The sequence below is a fragment of the Pezoporus flaviventris genome, unplaced genomic scaffold, assembly GCF_033815535.1.
Source record: "Pezoporus flaviventris isolate CSIRO_AGI_PZ_B2104156 unplaced genomic scaffold, CSIRO_AGI_Pfla_v1 ptg000007l, whole genome shotgun sequence".
Taxonomy (NCBI): Eukaryota; Metazoa; Chordata; class Aves; order Psittaciformes; family Psittacidae; genus Pezoporus; species Pezoporus flaviventris.
The window spans coordinates 93,993,201-94,014,844 of NW_026892555.1; the positions used below are offsets into that span (position 1 = coordinate 93,993,201).

The 21,644-nt window shown below is 39.5% G+C and overlaps 1 long non-coding RNA gene across 1 annotated transcript in view; it reads right to left on the bottom strand.

Annotated features, from left to right (window-relative positions):
• LOC133267334 (uncharacterized) overlaps positions 1–21,644 on the bottom strand; it is a 957,532-nt gene that overhangs the window by 340,383 nt on the left and 595,505 nt on the right. The window contains exon 2 of the long non-coding RNA XR_009742747.1: positions 11,395–11,448. This is a non-coding gene — a long non-coding RNA (uncharacterized LOC133267334). The remainder of the gene's footprint in view (positions 1–11,394; positions 11,449–21,644) is intronic.

The following is a 21,644-nucleotide window of genomic DNA, read 5'->3' on the forward strand; positions in this document are numbered from 1 at the left end:
AGAAACCATTGTAAATTTCTACTATCCTGGGGACACACACTTAATGGGCTGAGCCTCCTAGCAACACATTAAAGTATAGGGCCATTAATCAGACTTGAACTATATTTTTTTCTTGTTGTTTTCCTTTTGTACATTTAAAACATTGTTTTCATGTTCACAGAAACTTTAGGTTAAAGAGGAAAAAGTAATTACCCAATAGTGCCTTTGCAGCTAAATCATTACACTGAGGACCTGAGTGCACACATCCCAGCTAATGTGTCAAGGCTATGGAAGGAAGTGTGAATATTGCATAAATCCTCCTGTCTTTCTTAGGTGGAGTCGCAGAAATACACTATGCATTATATATGATGTTAACTATTGTGGTAGGATTGCCAGGCTTGAAAAAGCTATGGCTTTGCTGAAGGTGAGCCCCACTGAAAAGATAAAATTTGATACTGATACTGTGAAAGTATAAAGTAGTACACTTTTTAAGCATAAAGGCTTTTAAAATTCTGTAAAAGCAAGCAGAACCAAACCCAACTTTCAGCTAAAATCTGAAAGCTAGTTAAAGGAGAATAATTTCATTATACTGATTCTCCTTCTTGACAAAGAATATTTGGGAGACGGAATTTATGCAGCTGGGTAAGTTTGGCTCATTTTTGCTCTTCACTTTACTTTTTCTTCAAAAGACATAATAATCTTGGACATACTATCTGCTCCTGATTACAGAACCAACTTAATATTGTACACTTATTTCTATCCCATCTGCCCTCATTTTTCCTTCTGCATTTATATTTGGGGCAGAAGGTAATAAGGCAGCTCTTTAGAAAGGATTGCCCTGATATGCAAGGCCTTCAGCTGAATGCTCATGAGATAAAAGGCAATTTGAATGTAACATATCATTTAAGGCTTTTTCAGTTGAAGGTGATTCCCCTGCGTTTGTTCTGATGGCTCATGGAAAAGCATGTAAAAGACTGTCAAGTTGGCTTTCTCACTAGAAGAAAGTGTTGACTGCCTTTTCCCCCCAAGTCCCCACAAAAATGGTTGGTTCCCCCCCCCCCCCCGAATAACTTCTGGGAGGTTGCTGGACACTGAACTTGACTGTGGTACAAAATATCCAGCTATTTAATGGAGAAGCAAGATGAGGAACCTCAAATGAAATAGCTTTGCAATACTAGAACTGTAATAGAACTGTTTGCTCACTGTTTCAAGCCTTCAAAAAGGGGTGGTGGTGGGGAGAAGAGCAAACCTGCTGCTTTGCTTGCCTAGTGCAGGGAGGAGTGGCTGAGAAAAACGTGTTGTGAGTGAAAGTGAGTTGGCCTGTTTGATTAGACTAAAGAGAATAAGGTATATCCACAGATCATCTGGATGTATGTGAATATACGGAGGTGGATTGTTTCTTGCCAGAGACTTGTATAAAATTGAAGAAACAGAGCAGGTTTTTTTTTTTGGTTTTTTTTTTTTTTCCCCTGTAGGAGGATATAACTAGATTGCAAACTTTGGCAGGACTCTCAACATCTGAATACTTCTTGAAACTCTGGCAGTGTTTTGTAAAACTCATTCTGGAACTGGAATAAATGAGAAGGTTTTCTGTATTCTTCCTCATGTTAATTAGGTGACACAGTAAGTTTTATATTTGTCCAGAAAGAGGTCAAAGCTAACAAGTACTGGAGAATGGAGGAGCCAAACAAGGATAAGTAATGAGTTAGTTTCTCAAACTGGCAACAACATACTGAGAGTTTGGAAAAAGCATGCTTGCAGGCTTCTTTTATTATTATAACCTCTTGAACAGAATAATCCAGTCCAAAGAGCTATAAACGCTTTCCAATAGAGAAGTTTATGACCTAGTTTCTGACTGAAACACAGTATCATAGTGTGTTGGAAAAACTTAAATGAAGATGCTGGTGGCAGTGCCTCTGGTGTATTGTATTAGAAACTCAGATACTTAGGCATTCTTGCTCTTTGCAAATACTTGTTAATTGCAGTCAAGTGGACTGAACTTGAAACATTGTTTTTTTTTTGGTTTTTTTTTTCAGGAGATGTAGACATTTAAATGCCTGGGTTGGCATGGAGAATTTTCATAGGATGTCTGAATTTTTTTAGCACAACACTGTTTGGAAAAATAATTGTTTTACAATTATTTTAACAGGAACTCAGCAATTATAGGATGCCTTTCTAGACCTTGTGCTCCTTTAAACAGTGAAGTGGAGAAAAAAAGTGCGTTTGGTCTCTTCCATGCCTCTCTCTTGGAGAGAGGCATAGAAAAGTTTGAATAAGCTTCATTCAATCTATGGCCTTCCTGTGAAGAGCAAGGAAAGAGTTGAGGGGGGGAATGTGCTGGGAAGGAGTGACAACAAAAATGACCCTCCGATTTGAAAAGCAAACTTTCTGAAATTAGATAAACTTTTCCCTTTGTTTCTGTAGGAGGCATCAGAACAGGACACATTTCAATTAGCTGCCCTGGTGAGAGGCTGGCTGGCATGACATTTCTGTGACAGGGAGGAAGCAATACAGAAGTAAACTAGATAGCTGTTACAAGTTGGTGGTTCAGTTTTTGCTCCCTTTTACAGTTATTCCTGTAATTCACTGATGCTGATGAAAGCAAGGCAGCTGCACTGACATCCATCACCTGCGGCTGTGACCAGCACCATCTATTCCTTTCTTATGCCTCTTCAAGCAGGTAGGGAGCGATTTTTTGAAAGCACAGACCATTCATGTCTCAGCCAAGAAGAATTCCTGAATGCTGTTGAAATACATTAAATAAGATTTGGTTAGCATAGCAAGAGCTATAGCTAAAATTCTTGCAGTGTTTCAGTTATAATTCCTTTATTATTCCAGTTGCTTATAACTTCCTGAAATGCTCATGTCTCAAGTTGAAATTTTCCAGACTTGATTTTGGCCTGACAGTGACCTTTCTTCCCTTTTCTTCTTTGTTTCTCTTTTCTCTGCGGTATTAAGTGAATATGGCTTGGGCGTTTCATTTATAATGACAAGGAAATAGTAGAAAAATACACTTCAGCTATTACTTTGAGACTGAATAGCTCAAGTGTTGCAGCTGCTGGAGAAATGGTGGTGAAAATCATCAGAAGTGCTTCTTGAATCTTACCAGAACATGTTGGAAGGGACACTCAAAGGGCCATGATCTTTAGGTCTTAAATTTTAATGTTCTCCCCATCATGCACATATATTACACTCTTTCATAATTATCACATGCAGTTATTTTGGCCTTATCGGTGATCAGCTGAATTGAAGCAGTAATCGGTGAAAGAACAGATCTGTTTTTCACTGTTTGCCATGACCCTGGCAAGGCACTGTTCATAATTCAGGAACAGAGTAGCACAGCTGGCAAGTGCTGTGCTGGGGTGTGCAATGGGAGCCCTCTGGGTCACGCTTGTCCCACAGTTCAGGTTGAAAATGTTGAAGTTGCCAAAAACTCTTCTCCTAAGAAAACATTTAAACAAAACACAAATTTTAAATTAATTTTCTGACCAGCTCTATTCAAGGTGTAGTCTACAGTAATTTAAACCAGAATGCAATTGTCTTAGGGGATGGGATTTATTCCTGGGATGGAAAGGGTAGAATAAGTTGTCAAGTGCTTTCCTTTGGATTAATGCTGTTATGTCAATTAACTTACATAAAGACTATTGATGATGGTGGCGATGTTGCCAGAGACCAGATTGTGGGGTTTTACTTCTTGACTCATAAGATCTGTTTTGAGAGAGAAAGTCATGTGCTTGCCTGTTGGCTTGCACACAAGCATGCTTTACCTCAAAGACTGTGGTTTTAGCAAAGGACAATCAATGTGAGTGTTTCTATAAAACATTGCAAGAAACTTCATTTCTAGAACTGTTTTCTCTTGGGCTCTTCTGTTTCATGGGAAATATCAATTAATGTGCCTTCATGAATCATCTTTGTTTCTGTTATTAAATGGATGTGTCTTCCCATTGATGAAGACAAGTGTCTGACTCTGAAAGCTGCAGGGCAGCAGCAGACAAAAGAACAGAACTGCCAGCAGATCTGGCAGGGGTTCCCATTGTTCTCCCATTGTGTTCCCTGCCCTTTAACAGGTTTTAAGTGAATTCCCAAACTTTGAACCTCCTGTGTAACATCACAACTCTCTTACCTTCTAGAGGACTGTAGAAACTTTCTTCATTGCCTGTCATAACTTGCTATGGTCACCTGCGAGATCGTCCCTTGCAGTAGCTCTTTAGTGCTGTTCAGACACTTCCTCAACAGTACTGGTAGTTGGAGGGTAAAAAGTGCCTGTGGCATAAGCCCAGCTTTTCATATTGCTGGAGAATACTTATTTCTTGTTGATGAATAGTACCATATATATAGTTTTCTTGAGGTTTAAGGATCTCGGGATTTAAGATTTAGTCAATAAATACAGAAGTCTTATCACAACCATTTTCACCTCTAAAAATTAATCAGGATATATCTGCTGTATCACAGAGTGGAACCTACTGTCTTAAAGTTCCATTGATCTGTCATAAAAAGCAGAGTCAAATACCAGGACTTTAAAGAAAATTGTTCTGTATTGCCAGTTTATACCTTCAGAACAAGAGGGACTGTTTTCATTAAATCAGCCACGAGATTTCAGTCTGAATTGCTGTTTTCCCAATGGGAATCTTGTCAAGTATGGCATCCTTCTGGCTTGTCCTTGAGTGAGTCACAAACTTCATAATAGTGACAAGGACATCCGTTGATGAGATTTCTGGGGCCTGTTTTCCAGGGACCCCTAGATTCTGAATTCTTTCAGGCTTCCTCATACATAGTAAGTTACTAAAATGGAATTGCTTGGAACAGGTACAGTAAACTTCAGATTCAGAAATTAAAATATAACCTCATCCTTAAAGCTAACCTTGTCCATCCTGACGGGAAAGAACAATGCACACTTTAGTGCTGGCAGCAGGGGTAGTAAGTACCACTGCAAATGTTGTGAGTACATGCAGTCAATGGGCAAGAAGTTTTTCGTGAAATGAACTAATCAAAATTTCCTTGAAAATGACAAACTTCTTTTTCTGTGATGCTTTCCTTGTCATTTCAGTCTGTCACTGAAGCTACTGATTTAGGTTGGCTCTCTTCCATGCTGTCTTTGGGCTTACACTTTCAGTTAAATTTTTAAATGTCAATTTTTTGAATGATAAGCATCTATTTCCATCACAGATACTTAAATGAAGGCTCAGTTGTTGGAGTATCCAGAAATTTGTTGTTTAGAGACTTTTGGACCAACCTGTCTAAACTCTACGCTTGAGTGGGTGTGTTTTTTCAGGGTTACAGCTAGATGTTGATGATTCTGTCAGATATTTAGTGTGGATTTGTAATAGGAGCATGGAACTAATTTTATCTTATCAATTTTATGTTCAGTGTTTTCTGTAATCTGCGCTTTCACTATAAACATAATTATTCTGCCATCCAGAATGGGCTTTGGTGTTAGAAACTTTAGTCTCAAAAGTCCTTCTGTCTTGGGGTATTTAAAAACTGACTGGTCATCCTTTAACCTGTTGAAACAAGTTTAATGTGGAGAGATAGTTTTTGTTGGTTGGTTGTGTTTTTTTTTTTTTCCGTTCCCCCCCTTCCCCGTCTAGTTATTTTATTATTAGTCTATGTTGATGAGTACTTCAGAAGAATTCAGTTTTACTCCTGAAATGACAATCAGCTAATCACCCTTGCTTTGTCACTTCCCCAGCCCCCTTGTGCCTCCTCTTATATATGTGCTCTGTATGCTAACAAGATATACCAGACACCTTACCCAGTATAGGCAGAAAAAGCTCCCTGAGATTGCTGAAGGAACTGGCATGCAGTAAATTCACGTTTTTTTTGAAGGCTGCTGCTGTTCTGTTGAAGGAAGGTTCAGAATATCACTTTCTTGGTGCCTGGATAATTGTGTGAATGCTCCCTCGGTGTCTCACCTCCCTCACCCACCTTCCCTGGGCCCTCCAAAGTAACTGTAATCCTCCTGGCTCCTGTTTCCTCCACCAGAAAAACACATCAGCTCACTTAGCTTGGAAAACATCCTGCTTTGCAGATGTGCTCTGTCCCAGATGTGTTCTGTCCCAGGGACGATGGATCTCTCCCAGGCTGAGCGCTCCTTGGGTTAGCCAAGTGGTGGTATCTCTTCTCAGCCCTCTTGGAAATGATTAATTATGGTTATGTTGCTGCTCTGTATGCAGTTGGGGCAGTTTCTTTTAGTTTGGGGGTCAGTGTAGGTGGGCTGTGTAGCCGTGTACATTGAGTACATATAGTGATTCATTGGTTTAGATTATATATCGTCTGAAAATTCCACTTGAAAGTTTATGCTTGCTTTGGGATGCTTACAACTCACAAGTTTTTAAATACTTTTTTTTGGGGGGGGGGGGGTGGTGTCACAATTAGCATTTAGACTCTATTGCTGGGCGAGGTTAAGCTGAGGTGGAAATACTTGTATTTTGCAAGGAAGCAAAGAGTATGGTGACTTATTTCTGCAGTGCAGATAACTGGGGATCTGTTGGAAGTGAGGGAGGAGGATGCACTCTTATGTATCACTGCCCTGAGTGGGCTGATTGGAAAAGCTGAGCCTCTGCTGTGTGCCCCAGTGCTGATAAGAGCTGTATTTAGCTGATGGGGAAATGAATTAGAAAACATTCAGTGTCTCTGTGAAAAGTAACAGTGTTTCTGTGACCTTGGAAAAGCAGTGCAGGGCTGCCTGGTCAGGAAATCTTCAGGCATGGAGGCATGTTAGAAGGCTGACCTGGGAAAACTGGCAGCCTGGAAACCAAGAAGTAGGAGTTTTGCCGTGATCAAAGCTGATCTGAGCAGGAATATCATTTTGTTAGTAGGCTTGAGCTGCTTTCATCTGATGGAGATGGTGCTTGCTTGGCTCATGCTGCCACCCAGCCTCATCAGCTTTGCTGTACTTTTCCCAGGAAGTATCGGTGTGAGAGATTTCTGTGTGCAATTCAATTGCTCTGGCTGGACCACCCTTGGGTAGGCAGATTACAGTCAGTTGAAGCTGTACTGGTGGCAGCGCTGTATCTCAGCCATCTGTAGGTTCAGATATGCTGGAGATTAGGCCTGTTTCAAGCTGTCTCTCATGGCCATACCCTTCATCTGATCTCAATCATTAAGAGATTAGGTTTCTTGAAATATCAGCATTTGTCGCCCCCCCGGCTGGAGCAAACCACTTAGCTCACAGATGCTGGAAGGCTTGAATAGGTTTTCAGTATGAAAGAAATTATGAGTTCCTAAAATGTATAATTTATATGGAAGAATAATCTTTCACCCGCAGAGTGTTGGTAAATGCTGGTTTTTGTACTGTGGTCAAGGGCATGCGCTGATAAGCTGGTGGAAAAAGGAGTGCAGTGAGAGTAGATATTTCTTCTAGGGAATGAATATGATAAAAATAGGAATATGCATCAGAGCTGGAATGCTGACTTCTTAGAGTTTCCTTAATGCACACTGGTTTAAAACTCTCTTCTTATTTTCTATGGGGACTGTGTTGCAGGTTTTGAGCCCTCTATTTTTCAAAATAGAGCCTTCGTCACAAGGAAAAGTTGAATACTTACTACTCGGAGACCTATTAAAAATCTCTAAATGCCAGGTGAAGTGGGGAGTTTTTGATTCACATGCTGTATTTTCTGAGGAAGAGTCTGAAAACAAGCAAAAATTTGTTTTTTTGGTGCTTTGGCAATCAAGGATTTGGCCAACTCTTTGGGAAAGGAGTACAAAACATAGTGCACATGCTTTCATGCATTTGGAGGGGACCTCTGCCCAGCTTGATTGGTTTGTATTGGCAAACACTGAATTTCAGTAGATAAATTCTGTAATGTTTTGCTACCATAAAGAAAATAGGCTAAGGTCTGGGTCCTATACCTGAAACCATTTTCCAGACTTGTGGTCATCAGTCCTTCCTGCAGTGCTGGTCTGATTTTATGATCCAAGCCAAGATCTAGACCTGGATGTGTTGGAACCTGTAAAGCAAAGTTGCAAGAATTCATGGTAAACCTTAGTGTGAGCTGAACATATGTGTGATTTGTTTATTAGGGAAATGTCTGATAATCTCAGACTTGTGTTGAATAGCTGACACAATCTGGTTAACCCTTTGTTTTTCCTGTTTTATCAGTTCTGATTGAAAAATAGCATATTTTTTTTTTTAATAGAGACTGTTCATAAAGAACACCGTAATATATACTCTGAGTGTATTCTAGTGCTTATTCATAGATTCATAGAATGGTTTTGGTTGGGATAGACCTTTAAAGATCACCTAGTCCAAGCTCCCTGCCATGGGCAGAGTCACCTTTCACTAGATTAGGTTGCTCAAAGCCCCGTCCAACTTTAACACTTTCATAGGACAAAAACTAGGCTGGATTAGGGCCTTTGGATATTCTCTGCCTCAAGGTAATAATAAAGTAATCCGTATTATTGCATACAGTTCTGAGTATTATTGAAATGAAGATAGTATTTCCCATGTAAATGATCGTAGGATGGACATGAAGTTTTTTTATCTATAGGTTGTCTTATTTTTACCAGTTAATATGAAAAAGTACATTTTCCTCTTTGGAGAATTTTTAGCCAAATTGTACTCTGTCAAATCCAGAGGTACAATAAAGAGTTCTGCTGATTTCTCTGCAATGAGTTAAAATTTCTGCTTATACCACTGAGGAGACTGATCCATACCTATGCAGAAGTATATATTTTATTCTTATTTTCGCTATCTCCAACTTTCAATACTCATAAATTACTATTTTAAATACACTTTAATGTTTTTTTATCTGCAAATCTTCCCACATAATTTACTTTAAGTTTTAAGACAGCTGTGATTGCCTTTTCGTGCTTGCAGCTGTTCCCTTTCTTGAAATTCAGATGGAGTGAAGCAGTTGGTCTGGGCATTGTTGGTTTAATTCAAGGGGAACTTGCTGCTCACTGATCTTTATGTTAACCATAGACAATGTGTATGTCCACACGTACCTGTAGTATGTGATACATACATTTAGAAATGACTTGTGTGACTTGATCTATGAAGGCAAGGAGGAGAACCAGCCTGTTTTTTCAGGAAGATCTCACCAAATGCAATAGTACAAAACTCTAGTTCCACTAACAGCTTGCATCTGGCTGCCTGGGAATGTAACTCAGCAGCTAAGCCAAGCAAAGCAGGGAATGGATTGCAGCAGCTAACATTTGCTTCTTTTGCACTTGAAATTCCCCCTGTTTAACTTTGCAAGTGGCCTGGAAACTTAAAACTTGTTCTAGAAGGGGTAATCTCCAAACCTTGTTGCCTGACATGGATTCTTGCACTTAAAGGATAACTGTTATCAAGTCTCTGAAATTCAACCCGTAAATTAAGAAGCTGGGATTCTCTGGAGATGGGGGTACAGGACTCTCCTGTATGAACTGGGTTCTTAGCAGGGTTGCTTTTTGTGCATTTGCACAGGAGGGATGGAAGTGCAAGGAATTTAACCCCAAACAAAACATTCTTTTTGAGAAGAATGTTTATTGAAGTTGGCTTTAACATAGGTAGCATAGCAGGAGAAGTGCAGTGATATTTAAGTACAGCGTTGGCTTGAATGAGATATTGTGTAGTTTGTCTTCCGTTTGTAAGGTTGTTCTGGATGTGCTATGTGTTGCTGCAGCCAAGGTCAGATGCAGGTCATGGGATGTGTGCGTGTACAGACTATGTACAGTAGTATATAGCAGAAGCAGCTGTGAAGTATAGAGCTTTGCCACTCTCACGTTATGATTTGAAACACCACTAGGCTTAAAAAAGTGCACATTTTCTCATAGCATTGGCTGTTCAAGTGTGTAATGGATATTCTTAACTGCAGCAGGAAAGCATATACAGTAATTAAAACAGAGCAGAAGAATTAGTCAAATTTGGCACAAATCACTGAGAAAGTGTCTACTTTAGCTGTAGATACAAATGAAGCACTAGCCAAAATTACTTTCAAAGGTTTTAATTACATCTGTTTTAATTTAGGATGTAAAATGCAGGATATTATTTTTTAATATGAATTTAATTCATGTTTAATCTACAGATTGCAATATTGTTCCAGCAGGAATTATATATTTGGGAGTGGGATAATTGAAAACTTCCTTTTTGAGCTGTTTGTAGTCTGTTGCAAGGCATGCTGTCCAGAACCGCTTCTTCTCTGTGTACATGCAACTGGTGGCGACTTATCATTTAACAAAAATTCCCCCCACAACACTCTGGATTTTAATGGAAGTGCATTATTTTACAACGAGTTATTCATACTGCAGATATGTAAGCCAGTCATCAAAAAAATGTTTTCTATATAGCCCTTCTTTAATTTTTTCCTAGATGTGCATGCACCAGGACTGGAGGCTAGTACTGCTCAAAGTATTCTAAAGCTGACTGCTCGTAAATGAGGAAAAATAACATGCTTGAGCTAGTCAATGTTTTTTCTCTAGTTAACGTATCCCGAATAAGAAAGGGGCCTTGTGTGGGTGTGCATGTGTTAGTTAACATGTTCTGTACTGTTTGATGACTGTGGGGGTCATTAGCCAATAAAGAATGAGTTCAAAATGCTCCTGGTGAGAATGCAAGATATGGGTGTGGGAGGGACTGGTGGTCTTGCAAACCTGGCGGCTTATAGAAAGGATTTTGAGTGCCATTTGAAAGATTAGAGCTGTTGTATAAATCAGCAGGTTCAAAGGACCTAGATCTGAACGATTTGGGAAGATTATCTGAATGAATTTCAAATGCTAGTGGCCACTGTATTGAATAAACTGTGAAACAAGCAGCGAGGGGCAAGAGAAGCAAGAAGAAAAGGTCACCTCCTATCCTCCCACTCAAACAGACAGGAAGGGCAACCAGGAACTGCTGCTCAGTGAGCCTTAGTTTTAGTCCTTATGTAAACACATACACGGGTGAATAAAGTTACAGGTTTAAAAATAGAAACTGTGTATATAACAGAAACATGAGTTAGAAATTATGTATATGGGGTAATAATCATGGATCTTACATAGCTTAGTTACATAAACGTGGAAATTGGGCCAGACAAACTGACAAGCCTTTCTTTGTTGAAATTATACTATTGGTAGTAGTAGGGGACTGCAGTTCATTTAATGTGATTTGTTTTCTGTGGGAGTAGCAGAGAATATTTTCTTGTGAGAACTCGCTTAATACCATTTTAATGGACTAGTTTGTAAAAGTTGGAACACTGAAATTGAAAACTGGCAAAAAGAAGAAAACCCTTCTCAAATCCAGAAACAGATGGCAGTAACAATATACAAGGTTAGAGAGTGTCAGCAAATGGGCATTGTAGTGTTTTTTCCATCTTATTTTAACATATCTTGCTGTAGGGATGTGGCATGTGGATCATAGAATCATAGAATAGTTAGGGTTGGAAAGGACCTTAAGATCATCTAGGTCCAACCCCTCTGCCATGGGCATGGACGCCTCACACTAAACCATCTCACCCAAGGCTCTGTCCAGCCTGGCCTTGAACACCTCCAGGGATGGAGCATTCACAACTTCCTTGGGCAACCCATTCCAGTGCCTCATTACTCTAACAGTACAGAATTTCTTCCTTATATCCAATCTAAACTTCCCCTGTTTAAGTTTGAACCCGTTACCCCTTGTCCTGTCACTACAGTCCCTAGTGAAGAGTCCCTCCCCAGCATCCTTATAGGCCCCTTTCAGATACTGGAAGGCTGCTATGAGGTCTCCACACAGCCTTCTCTTCCCCAGGCTGAACAGCCCCAGCTTCCTCAGCCTGTCTTCATACAGGAGGTGCTCCAGTCCCCTGATCATCCTTGTGGCCCTCCTCTGGACTTGTTCCAACAGTTCCATGTCCTTTTTATGTTGAGGACACCAGAACCGTACACAATGAATGATGAATGATGACAAACTAGCACTCTTTCACTTTGTTATATTCTCCCCTCCACACAAGGAGAATCAACTGTGCACAAATGGCTTATCTTGCTGTGAGGAGGATCTGAGGCTGTATGTTTTTAGCAGGGTGTTGATTTTCATCAAAGGAGTGTCTGCACCATCGGTTTCAGGTTCATGTCTTTAAGAAGTCTGGTCTGTTTTGTGTGTGTGCATGTTAAGAGTATCGCTCCTTAAATACCTTTAGGAAAACTTTGATCTATTGATGATGTGGTCCTCGAGATCTTTATTGTAAGAACTCTCTTCCACAAATAACAGCTTTGAGAAAGCTGTTTCTCGTGTAATTACTTCGTATAATTGCTGAGCTAGGGTTTATTCTCATTAAATTATGAAACTAAGATACTACTGGATCCATGCTTCAATTTTTCTGTTGTATCTTTGGAACTCTGGGCTCACTTTTATTATCTTTAGAAACCTGGAAGCTTCTACTGCTTGGGAAGATCTGTTTGGGAAAGATACAACGATAGTAAAAAAACAAGTTAGAATAACTCTGTCTGTCAAACACATCTTTGATTTAAAACTAGTTGCTAAGTCTAATAGCAATGAAAGAGCACAAGCTACCTGCCTTTCCTTATTCTAATGCCTAAATCCTTAATAGACTTAGTCCAGTCCCTGGAAACTGAAAGCCATTGTAATACTACTACATCTTCAGGTGGGACGCTCAGCAAGACATAGCTTGGAGAAGAGAATATACTTCAACCCTTGTTTTAAAGGCAGTTCCCTCCAAAAGCTGACAAACAAAACCCATGCTGTATTTGAAGGTAACTAGAAAAAAAAAAATTGCCAGAGAAGACTCAAAGGAATATAGACAAAGAACATTTAAAAACAAATAAACACTTCTTCAAGATAAACAGATAAATGCAATGCAGTTAGTGTCTCCTCTCCCTCCAGAAGGGAAGTTACCAAGAGATTTAAAGTAATAGGGGATGTAGAAAATATAATCTGACTCAAAATGTGACCTCTGCCAATAAACTTGTAAGTACTTTCTGTTGCCTCTTGTGCAGAAAATATCCTTGCTGAAATGAGAATGAGGGAGCTCTGGCCTGTGCTATGCATGGTGTTTATGGCACTGGCATTCTGCTGCCAGTGATGAGCTCTTTGCAGCAGACCAGGGATGGATTTTGGTTATGGCCCTAGCGCATTTTTCCTATGGACACCTAGATGGTGTGCACTGGTGTATGTGGCCTCAGAGTTTCCAGTTCCTGCCAGGTGTTTGCTTCTCCCTCAATCTCTACCTCTCACTCCATATACCCTCTCCTAGAACAACACAGGGAGTATTTGAATGATGGTGTCTCTCTTGTCTACAAGGAAATCAGTTTTGTGACAGAGGAAGCAAACGGATGTCCCAAGACTTGACAGCTTTTGACCAAGCAACATGCAGTTAAGTACATTTAAATAGGCAGAAACTTTATTAAAAATATCATGCCTACTCAGGCACCATTTTATTCTTACTGCAGTGGTCTGCATGTGTGCAGACTGCAAATCAGGGTCCCTTTTGTTGTGTACTGTGTATGAAGCACAACCACAGAAAACGGCTAAACGAGCCTAAACTTTCAGTTACCAAATATAGTAAGTCACTGGGTGATCTACTAAACTTTTTTCTATATTAGCATGTACTATGAATTTCCTGCATCATTTTCATCTAAGAAGCCTTACAACTTAAAAAGCCCTACCGAAATAAAACTAAATGTCATAAGCAATCACCTTCCTTCTCCCTCTTTGTCCCATTGCCTTGAAAGGGTGACCTGCCGTTGTTGTAAATTATGATGAAAAATGTGGGATAACCTGTTGCAATATTGAAATATTTAATATTATGTGGAACTCAAAGGTCCTGAAGCTGAAAGGTTTCATTGTGGTGATGTTTTTGTCTCTACCTTGTTTTCTGTATTGTACAGCAGGTAATGCAACATCTCTCTCCACCTCACCCCCCCCCCCAATATGAAGCTTTTTTAGTAAAAGCAAGGAACTTTGTAATGATTATTAGCTGTGTCATATGTTTATATTTATGTTGATTTTATATATATATGTGTGTGTGTGTGTATACTTAAAAATTACAATCTCTTATTACGAGAATGTTGTGGAAGAATGTGTTAGAAAAGTTCCTGGGCATGCATGAGCTGCTGAGGCAATCTTGGACTTCTGGATCTGAATGTCCTCAGAAGTGCGGGAAGATGTTAATGGTGTAGAGCAATGTTTGGTTGTAGTAATGTCTAACTGCTGCTTTTCTACATTTATCATGTTGAATAAATAATTAGGTGAGATAATGGTTGGCATAACTCCTGTTGCCTCTGAGTTGCCTTCTGCCTGCAGCTGTCATTACAGTAAGCTCTGCTTTTGCTGTGTCCCTCATGTCCAGTCAGGATCACAGCAGAGTTAAACTTAGGTGGCCGAAATGGTTAACTCCTGGTGCTGTTAGCCTTCCTCTCCCCTGGGGAAGTCTTCCTTTTCAGCTGAAACCCCCTCTGTGAAACTTCTCCTTCATCGCAGTAGCTCACAGTTAAACACAACAAATCCCAAACAGCGTTTTTACGTTCAGAGAAGCCTTACATTCAGGCTAACCCAGCCTGCTGCTGGGTGAACAGTTGCTGGGAGTCGGGATGAGTCCGTGTCAAGGGAATAACCAAGCCAGTCTTCTGCATGGGTATTGCTCACATTCAGCTGTGACTGCCTTCAACATCTCCTCACAGGAATACAATATTTTGAAACTTCTCAGTTGTTCTGAAAGAAGAAAACACAAACAAACCACAGCTGCACTGCATGCTTTGAAAGTCATGGAAATGCCAAGACTTTACAAATACAGTATGGGTTTTTTTTTTGCATGGCACTTTTAATGCTTTTTGCAAAGAATTATAGAAGATATTGATTTGGGGATAAGCAAACAGATTTGGCCGAAGTAAGAAGCAATCCAGTTTTTTTCACACTTTTTGAACTGACTGTGAGATTTATGGTTTTGGGATTTGTTGTCTTTTGTTAGGAAGAGACAGGACTTGAAATCTTATTCTTTCTGAAATATTTCAGCATTTCCCTCATTACTTATATCTTAATAGAAAGTCTTGAGCTTGATAGTTGGCCTCAGTTTTCCAGTGTAGACAGAAGAACTGCATACTGCTTTCTGGTCTTGTGAACTTTAGAATCCTTATTTGGTGTTGGAATGGATTTTGTCAGTTAATGAAACTGAGAAATGGTCGCAATCGCAACATCCAGCACTTGTTTAATCCTGTGCTTTTTTTTTTTTTAAATACGTAAAGTGTTGAAAAATAAATAACTGGTTAAACTTCAATAAGAAGCTTAACCTATTTTCTTGCTAATTTCTTGTAGAAGAGAGAATGTATGTTATAATAATTTGATAGGTTACATTAGTAATCTAAAGCGATTTTAAGTGCTGTGAAGTCAAAAATATTGGTTAAGTAATGGAAAGAAAGGGAAAAAGAGGATTATTATTTTTTTTTCTTACAATATCCATTAGGTTGGTTTTGGTTTTTCCTTGTAGTTTCGCAATCACTTTACTTCTCTCTCTCTCTCAGAAACCTGTTTAATTGGTAGAATGAAGCATAATTTTTATGGAACTGTCCTGTCTGTAAAGTTCTGGCTTTGTTTCATTTATGTTTTCTCATCTGTTGAGTCTGCTGAGCAGAGACTAATACAGGCGAGACATGCAGCCTTTACTTGCAGTAACTCTGTCAGTGCAAGTATCTTGCTTACTCCGTATTTATCTGTTCATTTCTCTTGGAGCTCATTAATCTGTCAGCATGACACAATTCTTCCAATGAGATTGTGCCAAATGTTACAGTAGCACACCAGCAGAAACCTGCGTGACATTTGTTTTTCCAGAGATTAAATAAGATCATTTTCCTGTCATCTAATATTTATGCCCAGTGCAGTCAAAATTCAACAGTTGTTTAAGAGGAAATAGCATAGCCATTCAAAAGTATTGCCTGAAAACTTAGTTCAGGTTTTACATACCCTGCTGCCTGATCCACTGCCCTGCAACACTGCTCTGGAGCAGAAGGCTAATGGTGGAGAGAGCATAGAATAAGCCTGACTGGGGGGGAGAGCTCAGCCCACAGGACTCCAGTGGTATTTAAGACTGAGATTTAGAGCTGCTCAAGAATTACTGCTCTTTAGACTGTTAGGCCTGACAGACTGTCAGAGCTATTAACTTCAGAATAACATATCCTTAAAGAGAATAGAGTGGCTGGGGAGGAGGAAAGGGAAGGGGCTGTTTAATTTTTCTTGAAATAATGCTTCATTAACCTATGGAAAGAGAAAAGGCTTCTGGTTGATGTATGAGGCTCCCATAGTTCTGGGTGGTGTATAGAAATAGCTGGGAATGTGAAGCATTCAGAAGAACCTCAGGATCAAGTTTTGGCTTCTTGAAGCTTTCGAAGCCTCACAATTCAGCAGGTGGAGCTTGCTTTGTGCTGGTCTTTCCAGCTCAGATCCATCTGAATTCCTACAGATCTCTTACAGGTACCTCCCATCTCCCTGTCTCCAATGTATCTGTTGTTTGTTCGTTCATATATTAGTTGTTAAAAACAACCAACAAAAAATAAAACAAACCTCTTCCTGCACTGCTTAAAACATGCTTACCTGGACCTGGAGCTTCAGTTTCTTCTGCTGTATTTTATTTTTTTTTTTGAGCATATGTTCAGAAAATGAGTCATGCACAGTATTTTGATTATTTGTGAGTCTCTCCATCTTGCTTTGAAAGCACCTTAGCATTACTTACATGATAATTTTGGATGGTGGAGGCATTCAGGAGCAGAGTCTGAAATACAAGCAACAATTTCTTGCAATTAAGAAAAGCAGATTAAAAAAAAGTCCTTTATTCATTTCATTTACTCCCAAACAAGCAGCTGCTTGACTTCAGCTCAAAGTGTGAAATGTTTTGGTCACCCCTTTCCTAGCATTGACAGAATTTTTGGAATTCTGCCAGAGAAACAGAGCACAATTGAATGTATGAAGAAGGATACAGTAAAAAAAAAAAAACAACCCAGCAAAACAAACACTGCTAATAGGCTTTTATGAGTCTGATTCTTTGCTTTTTTTGCTGCTTGTACTCTCATTTTTGTCTAAGCAACGAGTCTAGGTTCGTTATAGTTTATTATTAAAAATACTTTTTCTTCCTTCTCTTTTTGAATTCTTTGATTTTTGTCCGTTCTTTCTTCTGTGTTCTTGTTCTCTTGTGCATGTTTTTTGTTCTTTCATTAACATGGATTTTTCTTTTCCATCTCCTGTTCACAGCTACAATTGCTTTCTCTCACAAAAAATATTTTGCTTTTTTGTGTTGCTCCTCTCCTGCTCTTTCTGACATTCTTCAAGCTATATATTCACTCTGTTTTCTCCTTCCCTGCACGTGTGCCTTGGTTAGGTCCTGCTCTTCCCTGTACTTTTCCAAAAGAACAGGTGTGCTAAAAAAAACCAAACCAAAATAAAACTACCCCAACAAATGAAAACAACACCCAAACTTGTGGCATCCTACTGATCAGGTGCTTCATATCCATGACAAAGTGGGAATGGCAGTACATATGTAAACCCTTTGACTTCCAACCTGAGTGAATACAATTACAGAAATCCTTTTTTTTCAGGCTTTTAAATGTACAAAATCTTAAGCTCCTAGGATAGGTTAACAGGGGAGAATCAATATATTACAGGAGTGTCACCTGTGCTGCTGGCTATAGCTGTTACTGTGTCAGCATTTCCATTATAAATTTTTGCTTTCAAGGGTTTATAACTCTGCTATTAAAATTCACTCTTGACTGAAACTTGGCATACAAGGACTAAGCCTGGAGCAACCCCCCCCCCCTCCCCCCTTTGACTTTTTAAGCGAAAGGAATGCAATGAAAACTATTAGTCTAATGGTTAGAAAGGCAACATTATTGCAATCAAAAACCTAATTAATTTACTTATTTTATATGTTAGTTTTCAGTATGGGCATATATTCTAGATATTTTGGAACACGAGATTGAGTGGACTACTAAAAAACTCAAGGTAAGAAAACAGAACTTCTCCTTGATAACACTTCCATGATATTTCTTGGAATGGATTTCAGTAGGCCATTTATTGCACAGCCCTAGTGCTTCAAAACAAATGCTTTAAAATTTTTTATCCAGTAAGCCAAGTGAATGTAGATCATTATATGCCTTAAGAAAAATAAAATCGTATAGAACTCAGGAGACTGAATATTCCAGGCTCTTCGGTGCAGGATGTTGAATGCTTCTAGCTTACTCCAGTTAAACCAAGCAGGTTGGGGCATCCTTGGGTGAGCTGCAGGCAGGGGGGCTCTGTCTGCTGTCTCTGAAGAGGTGTTTTTAGCTGGTGACCTGCACCAGACAGACTGCCTGGCTCATCTGTCATTGCTGGAGAGATGCCTCATTTCTGGGCAGATGAGGTTGAGACAAGCAGGATCCTGTTCTTAATGAGGTAATTTAGGTCACCCAGCAATCACCTGATGTGGGGCAAATTTCTCCTCTCTAATTGCCTGTGGGCAAGTATCTATCCACACAGCCTGCTGCCAAAGTACTTGGTGTTAATTGGCACCTTTTCTTGTCCTCCTTGAAGGAAAGTCTGAATAGGAAGATAACCCTTTCCTCCTCCTGAAAGTAGATGGCAGGATTTAGACTGCTGCAGTGTTCGGGAATTAACTGTGTTCTTGAGTAAGCCTATATCTGTGTGGCTCATCTTGCACATCTCCCCAACTCTGATGTGACATGTGAAATAAAAGATGCAAACAGAAAAGATGTTGGGAAAGGAAGAGATTTTTCCCTTTTTCTTATTTTTCTTTTAAAGAAATTATATAGTGACTAAATCAGGTGTTTTGATCAGTCACAATCTGCCTTTTAAGATGTGCTAAATAATGTTCAGTCTTGGAAGTCAAAGGGTTAAATATTTGACACCCTACATGTGTAACTGTTTATAATAACAAAAAATTGATTTGAATGGGAACAGGGAGTTAAACTGGCCAGCAGAATTGCCAGTGTGTTCTCTTATAGGACTGAATTCTAATGACTAACATATAACAGCAAATTTGCATTTTGATTTTGTTTTGACCCATATACCAGGGCACTGGCTTAATGAGAATGAATTGTATTAGAGGTATCTTTGTCAATGCTTTGTCACTTGATTTTTTTTTTTGAGTGGGAGGTGGGTGGTAGAAAGGGGCTTACAGGATGAAAAGCTAGTCATTATTCTATCAGAAGCCAGCTGTATGGCTGCTGGTCACAGCAGATGAGCCAGGCCAGCCACCGACTCACTTATTCCACTGTGTCCAGGCTGAAGGCAGGGCAAGTGAGTGGGCTGGTGGTGGGTCACCCAGGTGACAGGGAGTGCTGGGAGGTTCTGTGCATCTGCCCTTGTCAGTCTGAGGCCAGAGGGAGCTGCTGGAGTCTTCCTCTTTCCTCTGGAGCATCTGCCAAAGTCACACTGCTGCTTTTTCAGTGCCAGCTGTGATGCAGTCAGCCTGGTGAGAAACCATGCGAGGAGCGTGTGTGTCACTGTTTTCTGCAAAGTAGTGCCAGTCCATGCATGTGCTACTGAACTTTTGGCATGGTGGAGAGGTTTTGGCTGCTGGTGTGCTTCCAAGAGGGCTTGCTAGTGCTTGCCCAGTAGCTGACCTCCTGGGAGCAGTTCTGGATAAATGGCTGGATAAATTGCTTATTTTTTCCCCTGTCTCTGAATGCTGATACTGTAATGTATGCCCTCAAACTGGCCTAGCTAATATTAGAAAATGATTGGGTGGAAGGATGATAAGATTTATTAATGCTTTTAAATGACCTCAGACGTATTTTTGGAAGAATGGGAATAGCTGTCCTACCTTTCATATTGCTTTCTGTTTTAGAGTGAGTGTTTATGATGTAACCCAGAACTTCTCTCATGCAGTCTTGCCCTTCTTTCTTGATCACAGCAAGCACTTGAAGCTATGCTCACTCCCTTCCTGATGCATTGGTGTGTGTGTGTGTGTGTGTGTGTGTGTGTGTGTGTGTGTGTGAAAGGGGGAGAAAACAGTCTTGCTGGCAGAATTTTATTTTGTCATGTGATTTAAATCCAAGGCGCTTTCAATAAAAGTTTATAGGAGCTGGTTCAAATCATTATAAGTAAAAGAACTGAGATTCTGCTCTGGTATTATAAGCTAAAATAATAGTGACTGTGATTCTTAATTCTTTCCAGTGTCAGAGGAACTGCCCAGCCTTATGACCAGGCTTCCTGTCTCTTCTGAAGGCTTGTTCAGGAAATGGCAAAATGCACAAAAAGGGTCTTTGTCATTGAAAAAGTTTGTTATTGTGCAGTTGAAGTGCAGCTGTTACATATTTCCTTACTTAAATTTGGACCCTTCCTGAGGTTTCAGTCCTCTAATTTTTCTGCCCAGGTCACTGGTTTATGGTGCCTATATTTAGCATATTACAAAAGCTTTTGTGATCATTTGAAGGCTGAAGAGACTTTCTGTAAAACTCTGCTACACCAATATTAACTACTGACTTTCTGTTGGAATAAATAATATGAAAGGTGGAAACTGGAGGGTTTTACAGAGAAGTTTGAATTCATAAGCTACATCACTACTTCCATATTTTGAAAGTTTCTGCAGGTTCTGAGAACTGTACAGCATGCATGTGAGAGTGTGTGTTCTCGTAAAGAACCAAAATGCTTGCTCCCATAAGTCAGGAAAACTGTGCCCTCTTTATAGGAGCTGTCTTGTCAAATGGCTGTAGTGACTGTATTAGTCAGAAGTTGTGTGTTTCACTTAGTGAAGTTTACTTTACCCTTAAATAATGGTAGGCCAGATGTTCTAGACTTAACTTATTGGATGTGTTTGTGATTTGTTGATGTTTCAACAGTTCCGTGAGATACATAAGGGATGAGTGCATGACTGTGTCTTTTTGGTGGAAGCTGTTCTGATCAGTAAAGTAGCAAATAAGTATGTTTGTTTCTTTTACTTTGTTCAAGGGTCTTATCTGTTCCTCTCTAAGAGTTATAACTAAACATTCTCGCTACTCAGCTTTTGGACAATGGTGTTTGTAAATCACTTAATCATAAGAAAATTCTGGACTGGGACTTGATGGTAGACACTACATGAGAGATATTTTGAGATTTTTATATACTAACATTTATAAGGTAGTATAAAATAAGAATTATAAAGCATTGAGGTAAAAGGTGTTTGTCTTGGGTTTTAAACTTTTTACCATAAGTGTGTACTGATATTTCTGATCACTGAAAGTATTTTTTCATATTGTAAAAAAAAACAGAGAAGCTGGATAATTGTTGGCTAGTGGTGGTCAATGACACACAAAACAGGGTTTCTTTTTTACATTTTCATGGTTTAGTTTTGGATTATTACATGCTGAGAACAAGAATGGACAGAGTAGCCCTCTGAGTGTGGTAAAAATAGTATTTTTAGATGGCATTCTCTAATTGATCTTGTACATCATCCTGATTGTTCAGATTTAGCTCTCCTTGTGTAAGTGGACCATGTTGCTAATGCATCCTCTTGGAGACGAGCTGGTGACTTCTGAGAAAGTAATGGTATCCTTTGGAAGCAGAGCCCAAGGTAGAAAGCAGGCTTATACTGTATTTCAGTGTGCTTTTAGAAACAATTCCTTTCTTCCATCAGATTTCTGTGCTGTGTCAGATGCTTAGAATTCCCTCATGGGGTTTAGACTGTAACTGTAGGCTACCAGCTGACATGCATTTCAACCCCCAACAGCTTCTTTTGCAAATATATTTGTATTTGTTCTGTAGTACTCTATGTATGGTGCTGAGTGGCTATCTGAGTTGCAGACGCAGT